Source organism: Dioscorea cayenensis, chromosome 2 (assembly GCF_009730915.1).
Source record: "Dioscorea cayenensis subsp. rotundata cultivar TDr96_F1 chromosome 2, TDr96_F1_v2_PseudoChromosome.rev07_lg8_w22 25.fasta, whole genome shotgun sequence".
Classification (NCBI taxonomy): Eukaryota; Viridiplantae; Streptophyta; class Magnoliopsida; order Dioscoreales; family Dioscoreaceae; genus Dioscorea; species Dioscorea cayenensis.
In genome coordinates this window covers 13,403,122-13,423,877 of record NC_052472.1, presented here as the reverse complement: position 1 = coordinate 13,423,877, position 20,756 = coordinate 13,403,122, and the positions used below count along the sequence as shown (strand labels likewise).

At 42.9% G+C, this 20,756-nt stretch overlaps 3 non-coding genes across 3 annotated transcripts; 1 reads left to right on the top strand and 2 right to left on the bottom strand.

Moving 5' to 3' along the window:
* Window positions 1-3,122: 3,122 nt before the first annotated feature.
* On the bottom strand, window positions 3,123-3,229 carry LOC120282040. Its single transcript, XR_005542888.1, has one exon. It is a non-coding gene; the product is annotated as a small nucleolar RNA R71 (small nucleolar RNA).
* A 1,980-nt stretch (window positions 3,230-5,209) lies between these two features.
* LOC120281998 lies at window positions 5,210-5,316 on the top strand. Its single transcript, XR_005542866.1, has one exon. It is a non-coding gene; the product is annotated as a small nucleolar RNA R71 (small nucleolar RNA).
* A 9,294-nt stretch (window positions 5,317-14,610) lies between these two features.
* LOC120281809 lies at window positions 14,611-14,718 on the bottom strand. The gene has a single exon (XR_005542804.1). It is a non-coding gene; the product is annotated as a small nucleolar RNA R71 (small nucleolar RNA).
* Between the last annotated feature and the right edge of the window lie 6,038 nt (window positions 14,719-20,756).

Sequence of the window (20,756 nt, the reverse complement as noted above, 5' to 3'; positions counted from 1 at the left end):
CAAGTAAACAAGGAAAGAGAAGTATTCAAATAGGGAAATATAGAGGAATCAGTTAAGATATATGAGGTACTCAAATAATGCTCCCCCTAGGTTTCTTAAGTTAAGTGCAAGACAAAATTACGCTTCCCTAATTGAGATTAATTGAGTCATGCAAAACCAAAAGCATACCGGTCCTAGACCTAAGGTCAACTGGTGACTAGTCTCCTATAAGGTCCCGGTAGAGAGAAGGCTCTCGATACCTCACACCACATATGACTACTTGAAGTTTTAAGAATTCTAAATGGTAAACCCTATTTGTAGATGTAGATCTAGCCCTTTGGCTTGGTGAAAGATCCCTAATCTCATATGAGGTCCTGGCGGAGAGTTCTCTTAACACCTCACACCACATATGATTGTTAAGAGCTCCTGGAATATGGAGGTAGAGTAAACCAAACCGAAGGGGAAAGGGGTCACTTCGCTACCTCTTAGCTCACCCTCTCAACCAACTTCAGCCTTGGTAAATCTAATCCTAGTCGTGATGATTACTCGTCACTAAGATGATTAGGTGTAGCTCTCAACCCTAATGTCACTCTAACGAAAAAAAATCATAAAGCACACAAGATTAAAACTCAAATGCATACTCAATTTAAAGGAAATGCAATACAAGTCAAATAAACAACAAATCCTAGGGTTTACATGTCCAAGTACCCACTAGGGTTTAGCTATCCATGGATCGATGTAATATACAATCAGTCAATTAATGAAAACACATGAAAACCATATATAAAAACACATTTTAGATCAGGGCTAATAGTCTTCACGGTGTGCTTCATCTTCTACAAGAGTTCGTCCAATGAAGCTAAGGCACACCCCTACGAATCGATGTTGTCGGCTTCTCCCCCGATAGCTATAATGATGAAGGAATCTGTAAAAGCTCATGAAGAAGCGCAAAGACCTCCTCTCTAAAACCCTACTTGACTTCACCCCAAAACTTATGGAAAACAATGTGGAAAGAACCCTTTGAGCCGCCTTTTATGAGTGAAACGTGGGAATCTACACAGCCTAGCCACACCTGGCACACTGTTGTATGAAAGGGCGTGCGAAATTTTGTCTCTCCAAATTGTTGAGATAACTCCTGGAAACTGCCCCAAGCTGGTCCATGCGCACATGACTACCTTCGTGCCCTCCTAACATGTAAATTTGCTTTTAAAATCTTTAGGAGTTAGCACATGTGTGCTTGTGGAAATTCCACACGCCCGTGTGGATTCCCGATTCCAGCCTATATAAAGCCGTGAACAACCCTGATTTCAGGATCCATCTTTCATCCTTTCTTTTATCTTTTCTCGAACTTTTGGGAGACCGGCGGCTAGGGTTTAGAGAGGCTTTAGGAAGTCTTTTGGAGTGGTTCTACGGTTTCGACACCATGTTTTTCTTGGAAGATAGTTATTGGGGGAGCTTTCGTCTGCAATGATCCGGTGAGGTGTGCCCTAGGCTTGACAAGGGGACCTTTGGAGAGGACGAGGCTACTCCACAAGACCATCAACACGAATATCGAGTGGGGTTTTCCTATGGATTACATGTTTTTACTTTCGATTTCATTATTGATTGTATCTTGCTCCATGGAGAGCTAAACCCCCTAGTGGGTACTTGGATTTATGAACCCTAGGATGTATTTGTTTCATTGACCTTTTATTATGCTTTCCTTAATTGATGTCTTTAATTGAGTTCCAATCTTGAATGCTTATTGAATGATTTCTCCCTTAGAGTGACACACCATGAGGGTTAGATAACGCAAGATTGGAGATGGTCGAGAAGGTGAGTCGGGAGGTAGCGGAGCGTCCCCTTTGCCCTCCAGTGTGATTTATCCTACCTCAACGTTCTAAGAGTTCTTTGCGGTCACAATAGAGTGAAGGGTTAAGGGATGAACTCCACTGGGGCTTAGTTGCGCGAGTAATAGAGTGAAGCGTTGAAGTGACTTTTACACCTGGGACTTAATTGTGACTAGGGTTTTTCGCCTGGACCAAAGGGTTAGATCTACATATAGAAATAGAATTTATCACTTGGAATCCCAAGAACTTCTTGCAACTTTACATAGTGTGAGGTGTTGAGATTGATTGATTTCTCCACCGAGGCATAGTGTAGAGTTACTCAGGTTGACCTTAGGTTTGGGACCGTGTATTTAAGGATGTCCATGACTCATTAAGTATTAATTCGGAAGCATAATAGTTGGTTTTGCACTTGAAAGAAATAATCCTAGGAGGAACAATATCCGAGTACCCCACTTTTATCGATTGCCTTGACTCTCATTTTATTGTGCCTTTCTTTCTTATTTTCTTTAGTTTATTTGCATCGATCTTTATCAACACCATCATTGTTTCATTTCCACTTAGTTAAGTAGCAATATTGGTGTTTTTATTCCTTATTCCCTGTGGATATGATACTCCCACTGACCTGGGATTTATTACTTCGACAAACCCGTGCACTTGCAGGTCACACGCAAGGGGTGTGTCAAGTGTTTGGCACCGTTGCCGGGGAATAGGCATTTTGGAAACACTTTTCACTTTGCTATTTTAGTTATTTACCATTCATTATATTTCATCTTTTCTTATTCTATCATAGCTCTAATTTGTTTTCTTTCTTTTGGTGCAGCTCCAGGTTATGACCTGAGGGAACCCTTAGACAATTGTTGAAGGAGATCCTGAACTTGAATGTACACTTATAAGAAGGGGTAAAAAACTTTGTGCAAGAACCGTCAAATCTAGCTGAAGTAGAAGATGAAGGGTCAGAAAATATGGTAGAGTAGAATGGATAAAAGAGAACACTTTTAGACTATGCCAGACCCTCAATTATGGGCACACAGTCGAGTATCATGCGGCCCCCAATTATAGCTCCAAATTTTGAGCTAAAGCCAGCATTCATCCAAATGATATAGCAGTCAGCGCAGTTCCATGGTTTGGCCGATGAGGACCAAAACAATCACAATGAAAACTTCTTGGAGGTTTGTGACATGCTGAAGATCAACGGTGTTACAGATGATGCTATAAGATTGAGGGCTTTCCCATTTTCTCTAAAAGCAAGAGCCAAATAGTGGGCCCATTCATTGCCAAGAGCTTCCATCACAACATGGAACGAAATGGTCAGTAAAGCTTCGTAATGAGATATCTTCATTTGTTCAGATAGAGGTTGAATCCTTGTTTGAGACTTGGGAGCGATTCAAGGACCTCTTGTGGAAGTGTACACAACACAGGTTCCCTGAATTGATGATCATTTAGACTTTTTACAATGGGTTGAATCCAAGTATAAGACAACTTCTAGATGCCGTTGCAGGAGGTACAATGGGGAACAAGACCCCTGAAGAAGCCCGACAATTGGTAGAAGAAAGGGCCATGAATAGCTACCAATGGAATGCAAGAGAAAAGAAGAAAGTGGGCGGACTCCATGAAATTGATGCGGTTTCATCTTTGGCAGCCCAAGTAGAGGCATTGAACAAGAAATTGGATATATTGACTTCACCGAAAGTAGTCACTATCATAAGTTGTGATGGTTGTGGGGGTTCACATATGCCGTTTGATTATCCTATTTTGATTGCTACTTCAGCCCCAACTGAATAAGTGGATTTTGTGGGTAATTCGGGAAGGGTACAAGGTAAATCCTTATAGCAACACCTACAACCAAGGGTGGAGAAACCACCCTAATTTTTGATGGAGTAACCAAGGGCAGCAAAAGGCCATAGCAACACCTGGTTTCCAATTGCAACAAGCCCCGAACATGGAGAATCGAGTTTCAGGCTTGAAAACCTAGATGACCAATCTAGAGAAAGCTTTGACCAGATTTGTGTAATCATCAGATACACGGTTTCAATCGGTTGAAGCTACACTTCGCAACCACACCGCTTCATTGCACAATCTAGATAATCAAGTGGGTCAAATTATGAAGTATTTATCGGAGAGACCTCAAGGGAGTCTACTTAGCAACACTAAAACTAATTCGAGGGAACATGTGAAGGTGATCACTTTGAGGAGTGGTCGTAAAATTGAAGGTAGACCTCCTAGTGAGAAGCCCAATGTTGAAGCAACCGAGGTCGTGGAGCTTGAGGAGAGAGCTAACAAAGAGAAGGAGGTGGCACCCCCACCTTACAAGCCAAGAATTCCTTATCCTTCAAGATTGAAGAACAACCAAAATGATGAACAATACAAGAAGTTCTTCGTTCTATTCAAGCAATTGCTCATCAGCATTCCTTTTGTGGAGGCGTTTTGTCCCAAATGCCTCGGTATGCGAAGTTCTTGAAGGATCTTTTGACCAATAAGAGGAAGTTGGAGGAGAGTGCATCGGTGATCTTAGATGCCTCTTGTTCGACGGTTTTGCAAAATAATATGCCGAACAAGAAGAAAGACCCTTGAAGCTTCATCATCACGTGCAACATTGGTAATATAGGTGAAGAGATGGTATTGGCGGATTAAGGGGATAATATCAATGTCATGCCATACTCATTCTTTCAGAAGCTAGGCTTGGTAAACTCCCATGTGGCCTTTCGGATAGAGACTTCGCAATTTGCCCCACTTGATTTTCAAGGTTGTGCAAGGAAGCGGTGTGATTGCGAAGCGTAGCCTCGACTAATTCAAACCTTGTATTCGCCGATTGAACAAATCTAGCCAAGTGCTTCTCCAAGTCCGTCATTCGGGTTTCCAAGTCCGAAATTCTGTTTTCCACTTAAGGGACTTGTTGTTGTTGTTGGAAACCCGGTGGCCCCATGGTCTTCTGTGGTCCTTGATTACTCCATGAAAAGTTGGGATGATTCTTCCAACCTGAATTGTAGGTGTTGCTATATGGATTCCCTTGAGGTTTCATGCCATTACCTACAAAGTCAATATTCTCAACTGAAGAAACATCACCAATGACGATTGGGCAATCGGAGGGAGCATGTCCTCCACCACAACCGGTACAATTGGTCACGGCTGCAACTCTATTCGAAGCTATAAGATCTAGCTTCTTAGTCAAACTCTCCACTTGGGATGCCAATGAAGTTACCGCATCAATTTCATGGAGACCGGCCACCTTTTTCTTCTCCCTAGCGTTCCACTGGTAGCTATTTAACCCCATTTCTTCAATCAATTGACGAGCCTCATCGGGGGTCTTGCTACCTAAGGTACCTCCTTCCGCCGCATCCAAGAGTTGCCTTGTACTCGGGTTCAAACCATTGTAGAAGGTTTGAATAATCATCCACTCTGGAAATCCATGTTGCGGACACTTGCGCAGGAGTTCCTTGAACCTCTCCCACATCTCAAATAGAGACTCCAATTCCAATTGAACAAAGGATGAGATCTCATTCCTAAGCTTTTGCTCGATTTTCCTGGACGGGAAATAACGAGGCTAGAAAAAGCTTCTACCATCTCCTCCCATGTAGTGATTGATGCTCTAGGTAATGAGTGTAGCCACCGCTTTTGCTCTCCCTTTAAGGAAAAATGGGAAGGCTCTCAATTTGATGGCATCATCCATCACACCATTTATCTTCAGTATGTCGCACACCTCGAGGAAGCTTTCTATGTGATCTGCTTTGGATCCTCGTCGGCCAAAACCGTTGAATTGTGCGGATTGTTGCAAAGATATGGATGAATGCCGGCTTTTAGCTCGAAAAATTCGAGTGTAATTGGGGGACGCACAATACTCGATTGTGTCCCCAACACTGAAGATCTGGCATAATCGGATAGTGTCCGTTGTTGCTCATTCTGTTATGCCATGTTTTTAGATCCTTCTACTTCCAAATCAAACTGGATTAGGCTGTTCTTGCACAGGTTCTTTCCCTTTCCTTCGAAGTGTACGTTCAAGCTCAGGGTCTCCTTCAATCAATATTGATGGATTCCCTCGGGTCATAACCTGGAGCTGCACCAAAAAGAAAGAAAAAGAAAATCAGAATGATGATAGAATAAGAAGATATGAAAAAGAATGTGTGGTGAGATAGCTAAGAAAACAAAGTGCAAAGTATCTCAAAACGCCTACTCCCCGGCAACGGCGCCAAAAACTTGACAAGGTCCACTTGCGTATACCCCACAAGTGCACGGGTTTGTCGAAGTAATAATCTCGGGTGAGCGGGGTCGACCCCACAGGGAGTAGGGAGTGAAAATACTTAATTTGATTCTTAGCTATGTGGAAGATCAATAGTGATAAGTGTGAAATTGATTCAATTCTCAACAATAAAAGCAACAAGTGAGAGAGCAAAAGTAAAGAAGAGGGTAAGGCAATCGATAAAAATGGGGTACTCGGATAATGCTTCACCTAGGATAATCGCTTCAAGTGCAAGAACCCTCTATTATGCTTCCTAATCAATGCCATGGTGACTCGTGGAAATCCTTACATACATGTCCCGGAGGAGAAATCGAACAATCTCAACACCTCACACTCACATAGAGTTGCAATAAGCTCTAGGGATTTCAAGTGGTAAATCTCTTCCTAAAATAGACCTAACGCTTTGGTCCAGGCGGAAGGTCCCTAGCCACAATTAAGCCCTAGATACTAAGATCCTCTCAACGCTTCACTCCATTGCACGCGTAACTAGGCCCCAGCGGAGGTTCATCCCTTAGACCACTCACTCTATTATGGCCGTAAAGAACTCGAGGAACGGAGGTAGAATCTATCACGCAGGAGGGGAAAGGGGACGCTCCTGTACCTCTCAACTCATTCTCTTAACCCTCTCCAACCTAGCTTTTTCTAATGCTCGTGGTGTGTCACTCATTCACAAGGTTACCAACAAGAACTCTAAACCCTAGTGTCACTCTAGGGGAAATGTTCATACAATCAAGCATTCAAGGTTGTAAGTCACAATAAACATCAATTTATTGAAAGCATAATAAAAAAGTTCAATAAAACGAATACATCCTAGGGTTCACAATCATCCAAGTACCCATTAGGGGTTTAGCTCTCCATGGAGCTAATTACAATCAAAGAAACAGAATGTAAAAGCAATGAATCCATAAAGAAACCCGCTTGATGGTCGTGTCGATGGTCTTGTGGAAAGTCCTCTACACGTCGTCCAAGGATTTCTTCATCCGGTATAGGATACGCCTCGATGGAAGCTCCCCTACCAACCTTCTTCCTAATGGAATCACGATGTTGGAGCCGTTGAAACCTCTCCTAAAACCTTGGCCAATACCCGCTCGAAACCCTAGCCAAAACCCTCTCGCAAGTTGGGGAAAAGATGGAGAAAAGAATGCCAAAATCGGGGTTGAATCGGCTTTAAATAGGGCTAGAATCGGGCGACTCCACGGGCGCGGATAATTTCCACACGACCTGAATGACTTCCCAATTCCATACTTTCATCCGGGATAACGCAAGCCGGCACACGTTTACGTCGTGAATCACTTGCTTCTTCAATGATGTACATGTTGGTGGAGCTCTTGTTCTTATATGCATAAGTCAGAATGCTCGAGTGTGACTGCCTTTGTGCCCCTCCAAATGAATGTGCTCACTCGAATACGAGGAGGTTGGCACACACTCTAGCATCTCACACCTGACCTATGTCTTCGCGTTTGAACCTTAGCAAGATTTCCTCCAAAATAGGTGCATTGTGATCCACATTGGCCTATTTCCTTCATACTTGGCCTCACAACCCTACCTACATAAAAGTAACATAAAAACACACATATTAGTGTAAAAACCTGAGAAAAGTAATGCTTAACATAAGGAATGAATGCTTCGTATTCATATCGCACAATCACTTATCAGGCATGTGTTCCTCTGCAGAGACTTAGAGATTTTTCCTGAGACTACACAAGGGCGTACGAGTGCCCCATGACCTTGTGACAAACACATGGGCGTGGGTAATTTCCACACACCTGTGTGGATCTCTGCAAAGAGCTCTCTATCATCCTGAGAAAACACATGGGCATGTGAGTACCCCTGTGTGTAACCCTGTGAAAGATCCACACGCCCGTGTGAAATTTTTGCATGAGCATGGGAAACACTTAGAACTTTTTCTCAGTTGGATAGAGAAACCACAGGGGCGTGTGGATGCCCCTGTGGGTCGGGCATACGGGCGTGGGTAATCTCCACACACCTGTGTGGATGCATTCATAGATAAAGTGTGATATCCTGAGAGTATACAGGGGCGTGTGTCTGCCCTGTGAAGCCCTCCTATGGAGTCACACGGGCGTGGGTAATTTCCTCACACCCATGTGGATGTGCGAAATTCCAAGAGACACGGGTTTTCCTTAAAATTGCTTCATGTATCTTCATCTTCATCTTCACACCCCTAATCTCTTTGAAAATACACTCTTTTATTCCCCTAATCTTTCACCATCGATTTAGAAAGGTTTTATGCAAGTTTTTCTGGCTGATTTTCAGAGTTTTCATCTCCTTCTCATCAGTAAACTTTCTTTCTCTCGTTTCTTTACCATACTTGATTTTAATTGGTTAAAATGGTGAATGTTGTTTCGTCTCTAGGAATAGATGGTCCATGCATGCTTAGAATGAGTTTAGAGACGAAGTTGTAGTGTATTTTTGGAATTTTGGCATGCGGCTGTACGGTTTTCATGCCTCGTGAATCGACACGGGCGTGTGGAATTTCCACACGACCGTATGGATTCCTACAGTATTGAGCTATGAGCTTCTTTGATAAATTCTTGTTTAATTTTTGCAGATATGGTACTCTGTTCAAAGAAGCAAGCTGCCAAGCACCCACGTGAGCCTTCTCCTGAGCCGGAAGATATGGGATTCACTATTCCCAAGCACTAGGTCTGATTTGAGAGGATATCGAAGCTTAGGTTTAGACAGTCGCGGTTTTAGGATTTAAGTGCGTTGAGAGAGGTACAGTGAGGCGACAAACTAGCGGCTGAGGTCAAGGAGCTGTTGGCCGTAGGAAGCTGGAGGAGGTTATTATCGATTCTAGAGCTAGCCATCCGCGCATTGATGCTCAAGATTGTAGTGTCTTTTCAGTTCAGCCAGTCATATTCCAGATTCGATAGTGTTGACACCGTGCAGTTCCGAGCATTTGGACGTTATTACATTATGAGTGTTACACAGTTTTTGATCTGCATGGGAATGTATGACGAGGCTTTTACTGACATGGAGGAGTATTTAAGGATGTCCACGACTCATTAAACACTAATTAGGAAGCATAATAGTTGGTTTTGCACTTGAAGAAATAATCTTAGGAGGAACAATATCCGAGTAACCCACTTTTATCGATTGTCTTTCCTCTCATTTTATTATGCCTCTTTTTCTTATTTTCTTTAGTTTATTTATATCAATCTTTATCCACACCATCATTGTTTCATTTCCACTTAGTTAAGTAGCAATCTTGGTGTTTCTATTCCTTATTCCATGTGGATATGATACCCCACTCAGCTGGGATTTATTACTTCGACAAACCCATGCATTTGCGGATCACAAGCAAGGGGTGTGTCAATGGTCATGGCCATTGACCCCTAATCCGGTATGAGTATTGATACGGAATTTTTTCCGACCAAATCCTACTACGATTGCAATACAAGCATTGAATTCTCTAATTAGTGTCGAAACACAACCTAGGTCCAACCCTAATGTTGGAGGGGCACAAAATACCCGATGGTCAGGGAGTATTTGTACATGGATCCTAATAAACACCTAAATGTATGTATTTTATATGTATTTACTGTATATGAATTGTGTATTTTATTGATGAATCGATGCCCTTTTATGGTTTAATCGTTTTATTTTGTGTTTCAGGCACAAATGAAGCCTAGGTGAGCTCAATGACAAAATTTGAGAAGGAATCGACACCGAACTGGTCATTTTAGGGTCCTAGGCACTGTACATGCATTGTAGCAGCCTAAAGAATGAAGATTTGGAAGAAACACTAAGTCTGGGAATCCTCACAGGCAACCTCAAAGGCTGTGAAGTCAAACGCAAGGAATTTAAAGTGCACCAGTACTGTAGCAGTACTATAGCAACTTATTGACTTTTTCGGCCAGTTTTTTGAGCAACCTCACCGCCCGTATTATGACCTTGAGGCCACCGCAAGCCATCCCGAGAGGTCTTTTTAAGGAGAGTTAGGGCATCATTTTTGGGGACTTTTGGCCACCATTCTCCACCATCATCATCTAGGGCTTCAAGGAGGTTAGAGAGGGCAGATCTAAGTAGTAAATCCAAGGGAAGAAGAGGAGTGCCATCAAAGAGAAAGATCTAGGAGCTTACCGGCGGGGATCGGATGAGTTCTCATCACCACCTACTAGTCTTCATCTTAGGGGACTTTGTTATGAGCTTTTCTTTATAACTCTTATCTTCTACACTTGCTCCTTTGTTATGAGATTTTCTTTATAACTCTTATCTTCTACACTTGAAAGTAAAAATAACAAGTAAGAAGGCACGAATAAAGGAGAAGGTAAGGCAATCGATAAAGATGGGGTACTCGGATAATGCTCCGCCAAAGACAATCGTTTCAAGTGCAAGAACCCTCTATTATGCTTCCTAATCAATGCAATAGTGAGTCGTGGAAATCCTTCAATACATAGTCCCAAATCTAAGGTTAACTATGCCTAACTCTATACATGTCCCGGAGGAGAAATCGAACAATCTCAACACCTCGCACTCGCATAGAATTGCAATGAGCTCTAGGGATTCCAAATGATAAATCTCTTCCTAATTATAGACCTAACCCTTTGGTCCAGGTGGAAGGTCTCTAACCACGATTAAGCCCTAGATACTAAGATCACCTCAATACTTCACTCCGTTGCACGCGCAACTAAGCCCCAGCGGAGGTTCATCCCTTAGACCATTCACTCCATTATGGCCGCAAAGAACTCGAGCAACGGAGATAGAATCTATCACGTCGGAGGGGAAAGGGGATGCTCTTGTACCTCTCAACTCACCCTCTCAACCCTCTCCAACCTAGCTTTGTCTAACGCTCGTGGTGTGTCACTCACTCACAAGGTTACCAACAAGAACTCTCAACCCAAGTGTCACTCTAGGGGAAATGTTCATACAATCAAGCATTTAAGGTTGGAACTCACAATAAATATCAATTAATTGAAAGCATAATAAAGAGATTCAATGAAACGAATACATCCTAGGGTTCACAAATACCCAAATACCCACTAGGGGTTTAGCTCTCCATGGAGCTAAGTACAATCAAGGAAATAGAGTGTAAAAGCAATGAATCCATAGAAAACACCCTCGATGGTCGAGTCGATGGTCTTGTGGAGAGTCCTCTACTCGTCGCAAGGGATCCTTTGTCCGGCCTAGGATACACCTCGCTCGGATCGGTGCCGATGAAAGCTCTCCCAATAACCTTCTTCCAAACGATGCGCGATGTCGGAGCCGTAGAACCTCTCCAAAAACCTAGCCAAAACCCCTCAAAACCCTAGCCGAAGCCCTCTCTCAAGTTGGGGAAAAGATGGAGAAAAGAATGCTGAAATCGGCTTTAAATAGGGCTGGAATCAGGCATCCACATGGTCCTGTGGATTTTCACACGCCCCTGTGGAATTTCCACACGGGCGTGGGTAATTTCCACAAGCCCGTGTGGATTCTCTGAAACTGTCATTTTCGGCCGGCTGTGAACAGTAACTGGTACAGTGTTTACTGCGTCGGTTTGCTATAGTAACATGCTACAATGCTCTGCCAAAAAATACTCCCGAATCCACTTTTCATCGAGGTAACATAAATGGGCACACGTTTATACCGTGGATCGCTTTGCTTCTTCAATGACGGATAAGTTGATGGAAATCTTGTTCTATGTGCATAAGTCGGAATGCTTGAGTGTGACTGCCCTTGTGCCCCTCCAAATGGTTGTGCAAACTCAAATACGGGGAGGTTGGCACACACTCTAGCATCTCGCACCCGACTTATATCTTCGCGTTTGAACCTTAGCAAGATTTCCTCCAAAATCGGTGCATTGTGATCCACATTGGGTTCTTTCCTTCATAATTGGTTTCACAACCCTACCTGCATAAAAGTAACATAAAAACACACATATTAATGTAAAAACTTGAGAAAAGTAATACTCAACATAAGGAAAGAATGCTTCGCATTCATATCACACAAGCACTTATCATGGTGCCATTGCCGGGGAATCCGAGAATGCTAGGAAACCCTCTAGCTCACTACTCTAGTTATTTATCTATGTCATTGTAAATATTTGTCTTTGTATGTGTCTTTTACCATTTTGTGCATATTTATTTATTCTCCTTCTGATAAGTGCTTGTGTGATAAGAATGCGAAGTATTCCTCCCTTACAATGAGCATTACTTTTATCAGGTTTTATCGCTAATATGTGTGCATTTATGTTACTTTTATGCGTATAGGGTTGTGAAGCCGAATGTTAAAGAAAGAATCCAATGTAGGTCATGAATGCACTATTTGGAGGAAATCTTGAGAAGGTTCAAACGCGAAGTCATAAGTCGGGTTCAAGATGCAAGAATGTGTGCCAACCTCTTTGTATTCAAGTCAGCACAATGATTTCGAGGGGTACAAAGGCAGTCACATTCGAGTATCTAGGCTTATGCATCGATAGTAAGATCTTCACCAATGAAGCCGTTTATTGAAGAAGCAAGGCGATCTATGACGTAAACGAGTGACGGTTTACGTTACCTCGATGAAAATATGGATTCGGGAGTGTTTCGGGCCATTACTGTAGTAGCTTCTTTTCACAGCAAGTTGAAAAAGTGAAGTTCAGAGACTCCACACGGGCGTGTGGACATTATCCACACCCGTGTGGAATTTGTACAGGCCCGTGTGGAGAATCCACAGGGGCGTGTGAATGCCCGATTCCAGCCCTATTCAAGGCCTATTTCAGCCCGGATTTTAGGATTCTTTTCTCCATCTTTTTCCCAACTTGAGAGAGGGCGACGGCTAGGGTTTTGAGAGGTATTGGCAAGGGATTTAGAGAGGTTCTATGGCTTCGACATCGCGCTCCATTTGGATGAAGGTTAGTAGGAGTGCTTTCATCGGTATCGATCCTGCGAGGTGTATACTAGGCTGGACAAAGGGACCTTTTGAAGAGTCGAGGCTTCTCCACAAGACCATCGTCACGACTATCAAGGGGGTTTTATATGGATTACTTGCTTTTACATTCGATTTCATTGTTGATTGTAACTAGCTCCATGGAGAGCTAAACCCCCTAGTGGATACTTGGATTTGTGAACCCTAGGATGTATTTGTTTCATTAAACCTTTTATTATGCTTTCATTAATTGATTCTTTAATTAAGTTCCAATCTTGAATGTTTGATTGAATGAATACTCCCTTAGAGTGACACTAGGATTGAGAGTTCTTATTGGTAACCCTTGTGAGTGAGTAACACACCATGAGAGTTAAACAAAACTAGATTGGAGAGGGTTGAGAGGGTGAGTCGTGAGGTAGTGGAGCATCCCCTTTCCCCTCCGGTGTGATTTATCCTACCACCATTTCCTTGAGTTCTTTGCGGTCATATTAGAGTGAATGGGCTAAGGGATGACCTTCCGCTGGGGCTTAGTTGCAGAGGCAACAGAGTGAAGCTTTGAAGTGATTTTAGCACCTAGGGCTTAATTTTGACTAGGGACCTTCCACCTAGACCAAAGGATTAGGTCTACATCTAGGAAGAGGATTTATCACTTGGAATCCCTAGAACTCATTGTGATTCTGTACGAGTGCAAGGTGTTGAGATTGTTTGATTTCTCCTACAGGACATGTATAGAGTCAGGCATGGTTGACCTTAGATTTGGGACCATGTACTCAAGGATATTCATGACTCATTAATGCATTAGTTAGGAACCATAATAGAGGGTTTTGCACTTGAACTGATCATCCTAGGCGGAACAATATCCGAGTACCCCATTTATATCGATTGCTTTACCTCCCCTTTACTTGTGCTTCTCTTTCTTGTCTCTTTTATTCATGTTTACATTACATATTGTTAACAAAACCATTATTCACCTTTCACTTTGTGAAGAAACAATTTAAGTATTTTTATTCCCGACTCCCTGTGGATACGATACCCACTCACCTGGGATTTTATTACTCGACAAACCGAGCACTTGCTGGACATATGCAATTGGCATTATCAAGTTTTTGGCGCCGTTGCCGGGGAGTAGGCGGTTAGAGATACTTTGCATTTTGTTTTCTTATATATTCATTCATTCATTCTATTTCACGTTTTCTTTTTCTATCATCGTTTTGATTTGTTTTCTTTCTTTTGGTGCAGCTCTAGGTTATGACCCGAGGTAATCCTTCGACATTGATTGAAGGAAATCCGGAACTTGAACGTACACTCAGAAGAAGGGGAAAAGAACATGTGCAAGAACCATCTAAACAAAATGAGCAACATAGGACACTTTCTGATTATGTTAGACCCTAATTTTTGGGTACACAATCGAGTATTGTGCGACCCCTGATCACAGCTCCAAACTTTGAGCTTAAACTGGCATTCATCCAATCAGCAGTTAGCGCAGTTCAACGGTTTCGCCGATGAGGACAAAACAACCACATAGAGAACTTCTTGGAAGTTTGTGATATGCTGAAGATTAATGGTGTATCGGATGATGCTATTAAATTGAGGGCTTTCCCATTCTCTCTTAAGGGAAGAGCCAAGCAGTGGCTTCATTCCTTGCCGAAAGCCTCCATCACAACTTGGAATGAGATGGTCGAAGCTTTTCGTGCTAGGTACTTTCCTCCGGGGAAGTCGGCCAAGCTTTGCAATGAGATATCATCGTTTGCATAGATGGAGTTGGAATTATTGTTTGAGACATGGGAGCACTTCAAAGATCTTTTTGCAGAGGTGCCCACAACACAGATTTCCCGAATCGATGATTATTGAAACCTTCTACAATGGGTTGAATCCGAGTACAAGGCAATTGCTAGATGCCACTGCAGGAGGTATAATGGGGAGTAAAACCCCAGAAGAAGCCGGCCAGTTAGTGGAGGACATGGCCATGAATAGTTATAAATGGAATGCATGAGAAAGGAAAAAGGTGGCCGGGCTCCATGAAATAGATGCAGTAATCTCTTTGGCGTCCCAGGTGGAATCATTGAGCAAGAAGTTAGACCTTCTAACTTCTAATAGAGTGGCGGCCGTGACTACTTGTACCGGGTGCGGTGGAGGACATGTTCCATCCGATTGCCCGATCTCTATTAGTGATGTATCTTCGGCGGAGAGAGTCGACTTTGTGGGTAATGCAATGAGGAACCAAGGGAATCCATATAGCAGTACCTACAATCAAGGTTGGAAGAATCATCCCAATTTATTGTGGAGCAACCAAGGACAACAAAAGGCCATAGCACTGACGGATTTCCAACAACAACAAGCCCTGAACATGGAGAACCGAGTTTCAGGCTTGGAGTCTTGAATGACTAATTTAGAGAAGGCCTTGACTAGATTTGTACAATCATCGAATACAAGGTTTCAATCAGTCAAGGCTGCACTTCGCAACCACACTGCTTCCTTGCACAATCTTGAGAATCAATTGGGGCAAATTGCAAAGTATCTATCGGGAAGACCACAAGGAAGCTTGCCAAGTAATATCAAGACCAATCCTAGAGAGCAAGTGAAGGCGATCATTTTGAGAAGTGGTCGTGAGGTTGAGGGTAGGCTTCCGAGTGAGAATCCCAATGTAGATGCAACCGAGGTCATAGATGTTAAACAGATAGCAAGCAAAGAGAAGGAGGTGGTGGTCCCACCTTTCAAGCCAAGAGTCCCTTATCCCTCTAGATTAAAGAATGACCAAGCAGATGAACAGTATAAGAAGTTCCTGAGTTTATTCAAACAACTCTACATCAATATTCCCTTTGTTGAGGCATTGTCCCAAATGCCTAAATATGCAAAATTCTTGAAGGACTTGTTGACCAACAAGAGGAAATTGGAGAGTGCCTCCGTGATTCTAGATGCATCTAACTCGGCGGTCTTCTAAAAGAATATGGCGAACAAGAAGAAAGACCTAGGAAGCTTCATCATTCCGTGCAACATTGGCAACTTGGGTGAAGAAATGACATTGACAGACTCAGGGGACAATATCAACGTCATGCCATATTCCTTCTTCCAGAAGCTAGGTTTAGAGAGCCTAGGCCTACTCGGATGACATTGCAATTGGCGGACCGAACAGTGAGACATCCGAGGGGTATCAATGAAGATGTGCTTGTCAAAGTGGACAAATATATATTTCCTGTAGATTTTGTGGTGTTGGACGTCGATGAGGATACGGATGTTCCTTTAATACTTGGGAGGTCATTCTGCGCACTTCCAAAGAATTGATAGACATGGACGGTGGGGAGTTGACACTGAGGGTTGGAGATGATAAGCTCACATACCGCCTCGCCGAAGCCATGCGACATTCTCTTGACTTTGATGATACTCTTTACTTTCTTGGCACAACTGATGAGATTGTTGATGAATACATGTAGGAAATGTTTAATCTCGACCCGTATGAGGGTTTGTTCGACCAAGATGTGGACAATGAAGAAGTAATGATGCTTGGTCTGGAGGAACAAGTACCATCTAACCCGGGGATCATGAAGAAGGTGCTCCGAAAGATGTAGAGGGCAAGGTGACGCCACCGAAATGCCCAAGGCTGTTGGGGATGTGTGCGAATTGAACAAATTGGATGAACCTTTGCTAGGTGGTACCAAGCCAAATTATTCCCCCTCTACCTTCAAGAGACTTTGCCTATCATGCTTTCAAGTTATGGGTAAGAGGGTAACCTTCATCTATGAACCCCAGTGAGTTAAGACAAGGTATGTCAAGCTTAGTGACATTAAACAAGCGTTTCTTGGGAGTCAACCCAAGTGTTTACTAATTTCTTAGTTGCTAGTTTAGTGTTTGCATGAATAAAGTGTTGAGTGTTGGTGTCTATATGTTTTGATGCATTGCTGTGTGTTTTCTTGTGGATTTTTGATGTCATCAGCCTTTCATGTGGATTTGGTAAAGTTTTTGGTCGTGCGAGCTAGTTTCTCATGTTTTCACTAGTCTATTTTACATAATGGAGCAGGCTCTGAGTGTGTTTATATGTTCAGGAATTTTCTGCAGAGCCTGCAGTGTTTTAAGGCATCCAGAGAAAATGCACGGGCATGTGGAATTTCCACACACTCGTGGATTTGCACTGTGAGCTCGTCCAGAGAAAGGCACAGAGGCATGAACGCGCCCCTGTGAATGACCTTGTGACAACCGCACGCCCGTTGATAATTTCCACACGGGCATGTAGTTTCCTGCAGAAACTTAGCAATTTTTCCCGAGAGCACAGGTGTGGGTATTTTCCGCACGCCCTTGTGGATCTCTGCAGAAGAGCTCTCCTCCATCCAGAGAATATACAGGGGCATGCATCTACCCATGTGAACTTCCCAGTAATTATCCACTACCGTGCGGAATGTCCACATGGGCGTGCGAAACACTTAGAGAATTTTCTCAGTTAGACAGAGGAGCCACAGGGACGTGCGGCTACCCCTGTGGGTTGAGCGCACGGGCGTGGGTAATTTCCACACGCCCGTGTGGATGTGTAGAATTCCAAGAGACGTTATTTTCCTTTAAATATCTCGTTGAATTTTCATCCATTACCCTTCCAAATACTCGAAAACCACTCTTAATCAATTTCTCGACCTTGTACCGCTATTTTAGAGGGATTTCCAGTCAATTTCCACGTCGAATTTCGAAGTTTTCATACCCATTTCATCGGTAAACCTTTTGCTCTCTATTATTCACAAATTCTTGTGTTTTTATTGGATTGAAAGTGTTGAGTCGCGGAAATTTTCACTCTATAATGGTTTATGCATGTTTGGAAAGAGTTTAAACACGGTTTTAAGGTGTCTTTTGGGAGTATTGACATGCAGCCGTGCGATTTTGATGCCACGCAGATCCACGCGGGCATGGAGAATTTCCATAGGCCCGTGTGGAATTTTGTAGTACTGTTTCTAGAGCTTCGTTGATTGTTTTCTCATCAATTCTTGCAGATATGGCACCTTGTTCGAAGAAGCATGAAGTTAAGCATCCCAGAGAGACCTCACCTGAGCCAGTACACATGGAATTCTTGAATCCCGAGCATTAGGCTTGATTTGAGAGATTATAAGCACTCAGTTTTGGTCAGTCTCGCTTTGTGGATTTGAGCGTGCTGAGAGAGATCCGGCGGGGTAACGAGCTAGCCGATGAGATTTATGAGATGCTAGCTGTGGGAAGCTGGAGAAGATTATTGACTATCCAAGAGCCAGCTTTCCATGCATTGACGCTAGAGGTGTTGGCATCTTCTGAGTTTGATCTGCCATATGGGAGATTTGACACCGTGGATGCTATACAGTTCTGAGTATTCGGACATCCATTTTGCATGAGTGTCACTAAATTCTCCATTTGTATGGGTTTGTATGACGAAACCTACACAGGTACAGAGGAGAATGGACACATGCCGACGGATTTCCCAAGTACATTGACACTACAGCAAGCGTACTGAGTTTTGTGTGGACATGGGCAGTACGAACCAAGAGTGTCCAAGGCCACCAGCCTATCTTGGCTGAGCTACAGATACTTACACTCAGTCCTCAGCAGGTCTGTGTCCGGTCGTGGTGACAACACAGCTATTTTGAGCAAGTAGGACCTACTCTATTTATACTCCATGGTCTGCAATGTGCCGATTCACTCGGGGCACGTAATGGCAGATGTCTTGTGGCACCAGGTCTAGTTTACGAGAGTGGGAGTATTGTTCGTTGGTTCCTACGTCACTAGACTCATCTTGGGGATGGGTTTTCTGGACGCCATCTGAGGTGCCGAGAGGACGGTCGTGCCTTCTCCTCTTCGGTTTGATACAATTAGGATGGTGGGGTTGGTGCGTAGATGTGGGCCTTGAGCATACATTCTAGCTACGGCTACGCCGGAGATCACTAAGGGCGGAAGGGATGCATCGGAGGGTTCACTACAGGTTCCCGAGCCTTAGTTTGCACCAATAAGGACCGGAGCATCCCTTGCAGCACAGGAGACACTCTGGCGTTCGGTACCCATTTTTACTACCTCTCGAGCTCACGATCATTTTTGAGAGGCTCGAGAGTGCTGTGGGTGAGCTTCAGACTGAGGTCGTGGAGGTCCGGACTTTACAGGTTGCGCAGTACGCGGGGATGATGGGGCATCTTGACATCGTACTGCAGCTATTAGAGTGAGACGCATCCTCACCCTTTATCAGGAGACCGAGGACCCCTTCCGGCATCAACAACACTATTTCTACTAGCGCCATTTGATTTAGCACCCGCAGCAGCAACAGAGCCGATAACGGATGACACCAATATTTGACTTTATTTTTCATTATTTTTATTACCTTTGTATTTCATTTTGGACTTGTATACTCAGAAAGGACTTTTCTTCTGAGTGTATTTTCGTTTTGATATCTCGAGTTGTATTCATTACTTCATCTTTTATATACTCGAGCTATTTTTGTTTTATTGAGCTTCACTGAACCCCTCTTGTGTACGCGTGCAGATGGTCTTGTCAGTATGGAAACTGAGAACTAGTATGGAAACTGGGAAGTTTCATAATGCACGTCTCCTTTATATTAGTTTTGATTGATATACATGCTCACATAGCGAATGGCGGTTCACCTTGTAATGATTTTATTCTTGAGTTTAGGAGAATTTTTAGCATTGAATGTTCTCATGCTCTAGTTCTTGCTTGAATTTCTAGAAGTTTTTGCCCGGTTGACACTTTTTCCACTACTCACTCTTTAAACTCTTTTGGAAACTCAAGTTTGATGTTAAAGGGACTAGTTATAGTTGTTTCTTTTGTTAACTACTTCAAAAAAAATAAATAGAAAAAGGAAAAGAAAGAACAAAATAGTTTTATTTTATTTTTAGCTGTGCTTGTTGGGTGGAAAGAGCTACCACCTATGAAGTATGAAGCTACTCTCATAAGTCGGGTATTAGTTATGCCCTAATGAGAGAAAGAGCTATCTCATAGGATGAGTGAAACTACCACTCCGGTAGAAAGAGCTACCACCTCGAAAGTATGAAAGCCACCTTAGCGGCCGCTTTGGAAAGGGCTACCTTAGAGGATGTGTGAAGCTACTACCTTCTTTTTTTAATTTTTGTTACTTTTTTTGTAGATAAATAAGTCCCTTATACTTAGAACTCTGCGGAGTATACCTTGGGTTGACTTGAGTGAGTTTACACACACTTACACGACTTTGGGTTTGTTGCCCTCTTTGATTCAAGTTTTTAGCTAGAGCATTGATTTTTCGTATTTAGTGTTGAATTTCCCTTACTTATAGAATGCTCTCTTTGCATGTTTTGGTGAATCTAAGGCCAAGCACTTCCAATATTTCCTTCGTATATACTTCAATGTTTTAATTTTTGCTTGAGGACAAGCAAAAGCATAAGTGTGGGGGAGTTTGATAAGTGTTTGCGTGATAAGAATGCGAAGTATTCTTTCCTTACAATGAGCATTACTTTTATCAGGTTTTAGCGCTAATATGTGTGCATTTATGTTACTTTCATGCGTATAGGGTTGTGAAGCCGAATATTAAAGAAAGAAGCCAATGTAGATCATGAACGCACTATTTGGAGGAAATCTTGAGAAGGTTCAAACACGAAATCATAAGTCGGGATCAAGATGCAAGAATGTGTGCCAACCTACTTGTATTCAAGTTAGCACAATGATTTGGAGGGGCACAAAGGCAGTCACATTTGAGTATCCCGGCTTGTGCATTGCTAGCAAGATCTTCACCAATGAAGCCGTTTATTGAAGAACCAAGGCGATCTATGACGTAAAGGTGTTCTCGTTTACCTTACCTCGATGAAAACATGGATTTGAGAGTGTTTCGGGCCGTTACTGTAGTAGGTTTTGTTCACAGCCGGCTGAAAAATGAAGTTTAGAGA